We start from the raw sequence: 6,634 nt of genomic DNA on the forward strand, positions 1-6,634 counted from the left end.
CATAAATTAAGTAGATGTGGTCAGAGCAGGTGAATTAGGCTGTCACTTTAAATGTGTATTCACTGCGTGGCTGCGAGCAAAATTGCCTGTTTACTTTACAGTGCGGATCCAGTTCACAGACGTCGTGTAGCGAGGTTACGTAATCTTCTAGCTTGAAGACGAATTTCAAACCCTCTATTTGAGCGCGACGATTGGTTTAGCGTGTCATAAAGTACGGATTTTCAGTAACGAGGTTATGGAAATAGAAAGATTTTAGTGCACAGGAGATGAGGATTGGGCGTGATTATTATGTAAATGCATCACGAGATACGTGATGCATTTGAGGCACATGAGTCTACAGCATCACTTGAGGTTATATATATATATAATATATTTAATCAACGTGCTATTCTGTTTTGTTTGCGCTGCATCATCTGGTTGCGATGATGAAGGCGATTAGCTGTTATTTAGCAAAAAGTTATGCAACTATTCCGAAGCAATTGCGATATAGCCTCGTACCGAACAAGCTAGTAAATCTTGATGCCACACGCGGACGAAATTAGGCTTGATTCTTGTTACTTCTTCTGCTGTACAGTGTGCTTTTGTTACATTATGTTACGTTACCTTACGTATGTTGTTTGGTTAAGTTATGTTGTACTATTATTTGTAGACGAGCATTTGTGATGAGTTAATTTTAAGTCTAATTGCCGTTGTGCTTTATATGAACTTGGTCTCACTCTACATAACAGGCTGTTTTGCGGAGGGACAGACTAACTCGGTATACGTGCTATCAAGAGTAGATAATAACAATTATCTACTCTTGGTGCTATGTGATATATGCTACAGTGTGTCGTATACTGCTACATATGTCTGTCTATGTGGCAGAATAGTTGGTTGCCAGTCTACGTATCTCGTGATGCATTTACATAATAATCACGCCCAATCATCATCTCATGTGCTCTCAAATCTTTATATTTCCACAACAAGATAAGTGATAAGTTTAAAGATTTGTGAACAATTAGAATTTTCAATTGACACATTTTGAACAAATTTGAATTGAATTTTCTCGCAGTTCTGATGCCGAATATAGTTGCTCGCTGTGATGCGTTCGTTGGTGGTCGTGCGGCTGTATATAGCACCTGTTTCAGCAGTTTGGTATTTTCCGGTAGACCTCCATAGACGAATCATTGTACTGTAGAGTAGCAAACGCCCTCAGATCTTCGTGGTTTTGTAGTCACTTGTTAGCATTTCATGCGGGATTGACGAGACGCGTGTATGGTGATGTGATACGCAGTCATTTCTGCCACAGATGCCCGTGGCTTGACTGCTGTCTGAAGAGCGTGCTTGCTTGTTACGCGGGCCCTCCCTCTGTACTGGTGTTGTTTAATTTATTGTATACAGACGTTCGGCGTCTTTTTGATAATCAACCGCGAGTGGCGCGCGTGTGTGCGTACGATCACAGTTGGCCGGTTCATTGAGAACTAATTCTTGCTTTATTTTGCTCCCAGAGCCCATCTCGTCAAGTAGGACTACTTGCCGAGCCAGTTGGTGCTCTTGTGTTTTATTATGTTACCCAATTCAAGTGGGGATCAGTGTCAGTTGTATGCCGACCCCCGGCCTCCGTTAGGCTCGGCCGGTGACTTGAAAGCTAATGATACATTGTGTGGTCCTTTGTGCGCACTTCCCGTGCTGGCTGGATCAGCACCATTCAAGTACGGGCCAGAAATTAAGCACTTTTTAGGCACAGGACAAAACAACGGAGCGGCGCATGCCCACGGGAATAGCGATGGCGGGCAGTAACAGCTCATTATGGGATACGAAAAAAGCTAATTAGCGGCGTGTCAGCAGCTATTATCACTTGACAACTGAAGAGAATTAGATTTATCACAGTTTATGCGTGTTTATCGGGACGCTGTGGGGAAGTCAAAACTGCGATAAACCTAATGCGATGTACACCAAAATGTTTATGTATTTTTTCTCTTTCTCATTCCCAGGGGAAAGTTTGCAAGCAAGGTGTTTACATTCAGGAGTAGCTCGCATTATGGAGAACCTGGATTACAACACTGGACGTCGAGGAGCCACATATATATAGAGCGTAAAGCACCGGCAACGTAACAGTATAATAACGACAACTGCTTCTATGTGCGATACTTTCGGTGGATGTGGCCATAACAGAAACGCATTAGGCCGCACAGAAGGAAAAATACGCGTATAAACACGAGAATGGAATGTGAAGTGGCTAAATAGGATAAGTAGCCGAACGGTTGTGATTTGGATTGTGAAATAACTACAGTTAATTCTGTCGCTTATACGTGCACTTTCGCCAATTCCAGCTATTTGCTTCAGCAAAAATATGGCCAGTGTACTGTTGTTGACAAAATATGTTTGTGCTTGGTAGTATGTGTCTTAGAGACGCGTACGAAATTATAATGGGGGTTTCCAACAATGCAGATGAACGCATAAAACAGTTGTATAAAGACATATTGTACGCCACGACGTGCGTTACTCGTGGCAGTTCGCTTTAAAGATGTGTGAACTCGTTAGTTCATTGTTATATAGCGTCACATAGCACTCACTGGTAGCGGTAGCGGTAGCGGCAACAGGAGCATTCACGACAGCAGCGACAGCATGCAGTAGCAGTAACAGCGTCAGCAGCAGCAGTAGCAGCAGTAGCAGCAGTAACAGCGTCAGCAGCAGCAGTAGCAGCAGTAGCAGCGTCAGCAGCAGCAGTAACAGCGTCAGCAGCAGCAGTAACAGCGTCAGCAGCAGCAGTAACAGCATCAGCAGTAGTAACAGCGTCAGCAGCAGCAGTAACAGCGTCAGCAGCAGTAGTAACAGCGTCAGCAGCAGCAGTAACAGCATCAGCAGTAGCAGTAGCAGTTAGCAAGGAATAGTGTATAGATATATATAACGTCCGTCAGTACGAGGAGCAGCCAGCAGCTACCGGGGTTTTCTGCTTCACAGTAAATGCCGCCATCAGTAGCAGCAGATTACAAGCCTAACTGATGTATAACCTAGCGTATGTAGCAGTCACCACTAGTAGCTGCAGTTGGCAATGATTACTGGCGTTTAGACCGTATGTAGCATTTATTAACAGCATCACAAGCTAGCACTCCCATTTATTTTAAAGAAGTCCATTCAGTTAGCTATGGTTGTGTCGTATTTTTAGCGAGACTTATGTGAATATATACGTTCATCTGAGACATACGGCAATTCTAGCTTTCTGAGTCGGCTCAGCCTGAGGGATAAGTGTATAATATATTGATGCATGGATTTGTCAAATCAAATTTCCAGTCAAATATTTTAGATTGCAACAGAATCGTGATTAAATTAAAGCGTGGTTTGTGTTGTACGTATTGAATGACAGGGAGGACTTTGTTTGTTGGAAACACGCAGGACGTACGTACTGTTTAATCGCATGGCTACAAATGCTTGTTATTGAATTAGTATAACCGGAATTACGTTCGTTATGGTTTGCAACATATATTCTGCACGAAATACTGTAAAATATTCTTCCCCGTGTACATGCAATTGTCAACTTTGCTGTTATTACGAATGTCAGGCTTAACGAGCGTCTCTCCTATCGATAACTATCGACACAGTGTCGATTTAAGACGGAATGCTGCGGCTATGACATTGTGCTCGTCTATAAACACCTATGTATAAATAAATTAAAGCTGCTCGGTCAATGTGCTCGTCTATAAACACCTATGTATGAATATATTAAAGCTGCTCGGTCATACATATTACTCGCGGCTGCAGTCGAGGTTGGTGGCTTGCGCTGCTCTGCTCAACTCCTATAATCTGTGCACGCGCCACGCACATACGCGCCGACGAAAATGAATTACCATATTTCCGTTACCATTATTGTCCGATTCTGCCGCTCGCTAATTGCCCGGTGTCGCGTGCAGGTTGACAAGGTGCGCCAATCTTGGGGCCATCTGGCGGGGGCCGCTCCGCCCAGGTGGTTTGCCCATCCCCGTAAATGCGCGGCACCGGTAAAACGAGATTATCAAAACGAAAATTGATTAGCACTAGAAGCTTTTGTTCGCAGACACCTTGATTGCTAATCACTAAGGTGGGGGATGGTGCGAACGCACTGCGTCCCGACGTGGGGTCGTACGAAGCGTGCCTAGAGTAGAAGTCGTCCGACATCTGTGCTCGGGTTCGAGGCAGGCGGTTAGCGTATTATGGCTTTATTATTTGGCTGAACAAAATATGATGTAGATACTGTTCTAATAAGGATATGATGGTCGCCTGTGTGTGACCTATGCTAGGCGGTGGAGATAAGAATTGGTCGAGGGAGAAGGAGAGGGCCCGAAAGTGCCAGACACAGAAATGGAGAGACATAGAGGGAGACAAAGTCAGAGGGGGAGGCGCGAACGAAAGGGAGAGACAAGGCGAGAAGGGAAGCGTGAACAAGAGAGAAGCGAAGGGAGAGGGAGAGAAAGCGAGCGCGCGAAAGAGATAGATAGGTAGATAAAGAGGTTGGGGGGATATCGTGTAGGATTATCTTCTCAAATCTCTATTAGTATTCATGAGTCATCGATGCGAATTTTAATGTTACTCCGTTGTGCGTTTTCGATTATGGAAGATGTCGTGTAACCTGTGTCTCTATCATTGTCCGCTGGTGTCCACTCAGCTGGTCATTTTAGCTGTCATTTGTTTGGGGGCGCAGTGGATTAGGACCGTTGTCAGGGCTGTCTTTATCTGTTTGTCACGGTAGCCCATCCCCGAATAGAGCTGCGCCTGATAACATTCATTCACGCCGGTCATTGAAATTTGCCCGAATTTGAATGAGAATGCCGTATACATCTGCGTGCGAATTCCACCGTAATTGTTCTTGCCTTTGTCGCTAATTCCTTTCGAAAGTGGCCTTTAAAATGGTTCACGGACCGAAGAATGGCGGATGCGTAATGGCCATCTTGTTTACCCCACCTTTAGCTGCGCGACTGACTTGTTGGCCGTACACAGGGCTTACAGGCCGTTGGGATAAACTATTGTGCCCCCACAACTCTCTCGTGTTCCATCTTGTGTTGATGTGCAAATGAGCCCCGATGCCGATGACATTGGCGCTGATTGGCACCCTTTTCTCTCGATCGTGGAGTTCGCGGAGTTAGTTGTACATTAATCTGAATGTTGTGAAATGTTTCGCGTCTCAGCTAGTTCGCGCCATTCATCCGTAATGGATTTTGGCCGCCTTTTCGCGTAATTGGGCGTCGCCTGATCAGTAGCGAAGTAGAAGAAGTTCACCGTGGCGTAATGCTGTGTGTTGTTGACCAGCGGCTGTAAATTCTCCGGCTGGCGTCGTTACGGTGGTAACTTTTGCTGATTTGTAGTAATTCATGTGATGCGCGGCGTACACACTATGGAAACTGCCTGCCTGCTCAGCCGCCCACCCTATCATGCCTCAGCTGCACAATGAATTGAATAGTCAGGTTGCGCTTACAGAAAACGCGTTTGTATTTTTCGGGTCAGGTCGTTGTGTTTTAGATGTACAGTGTTTTAATTATTTATATTGTAAGCGAATGAGTTAACGTGCGGTTTTGCCTGGTAGCCCGTAATCTGGTAATCCCGTCTATTCTGGCGTCGTTATTATCGCGATGGGAATACCGTTGTGCATCTTGTAGCAAACCTCGTGTGGTTTTGCTGTTGCTACAGTTAGATTTTTCGGAATAGCGTCTTGAATTTACGACTTTTCGCGTCATCTGTGCCAGTACGTTGCGAGAAAACGCGGGCAACGCGGTTGTGATTGCGTTTCTTGAAATTGCAATGAGTAATCTGACATTTCGATATTTCACATGCCGTTCGTCGAGACACGTGTTTTTTTCTGAGTAAGTCTAGATCGGCCTGTGCGTGGGAAGTGCGCGAGTATGTATTGGTTTAGCTCTAGAACTATAGCCCTTCGCTCTGCCTCAGGCAGAGCATAGGCACAGCCTGTGGCAGCGCGAAGAGCTATCGTTCTAGAGCTAGTATTGGTTGTGACCACCGTCATACATCCGTGTTCATTCGATGGCGAGTTTATAGGCACGTGTCTCACTCCCTCGAATCCTGAACTCTGTAAGGGGTTTGTACTGTGGGGTTTAGTATGCACAGTGTGATACGCATTTACGATATGAATATGGCTCCGTATAGACTATAGAGGCTGTGAAATAACACAACACACGCACGCACGCACGCACGCACGCACAACACACACATACCCCTAATAGTCTAATAGATGTCGTCATCGGCAGGTACATTTATTTAGTTGTTTACACGAGCGAAATGGATAAAGGCTGCTTAATACCAATGTAATGTCTCTGTATTGTCCGTGTGATTTTAAAGCCCGAGTCGGAATGTTGTATATTTCGTTTATTTTATCTAATATCATTACAGCTGACGTCACTTTATTTTAATTGCATAATCGGCTACCATTAGGGTCTGTAGTAAATTGTTCGTGTAAATATGCGTTGACTCAGAACAGCGTACACATGTATGATTCGTAAAGTTGTTCACGTGTCGTTTAATCGTGCGTGCGTGCGTGCGTGTGCGCGTGTGCGTGTACGTGTACGTGTACGTATGTATGTATGTGTGTATGTGTGTGTGTGTGTGTGTGTGTGTGTGTGTGTGTGTGTGTGTGTGTGTGCGTGCGTGCGTGCGTGCGTGCGTGCGT

General features: G+C 45.1%; 1 protein-coding gene across 4 annotated transcripts in view; it reads left to right on the top strand.

The window, feature by feature from the left end:
• Positions 1 to 2,626, top strand: part of LOC106806851 (EH domain-binding protein 1-like) — a gene marked incomplete at its 5' end in the record, with an annotated part of 133,775 nt that extends 131,149 nt beyond the window's left edge. For all 4 annotated transcript variants that reach the window (XM_014808981.1, XM_014808983.1, XM_014808982.1 and 1 more), the window contains 1 exon segment: positions 1,974 to 2,626.
• Positions 2,627 to 6,634: the final 4,008 nt, after the last annotated feature.

The sequence above is a fragment of the Priapulus caudatus genome, unplaced genomic scaffold, assembly GCF_000485595.1.
Source record: "Priapulus caudatus unplaced genomic scaffold, Priapulus_caudatus-5.0.1 Scaffold182, whole genome shotgun sequence".
Taxonomy (NCBI): domain Eukaryota; kingdom Metazoa; phylum Priapulida; class Priapulimorpha; order Priapulimorphida; family Priapulidae; genus Priapulus; species Priapulus caudatus.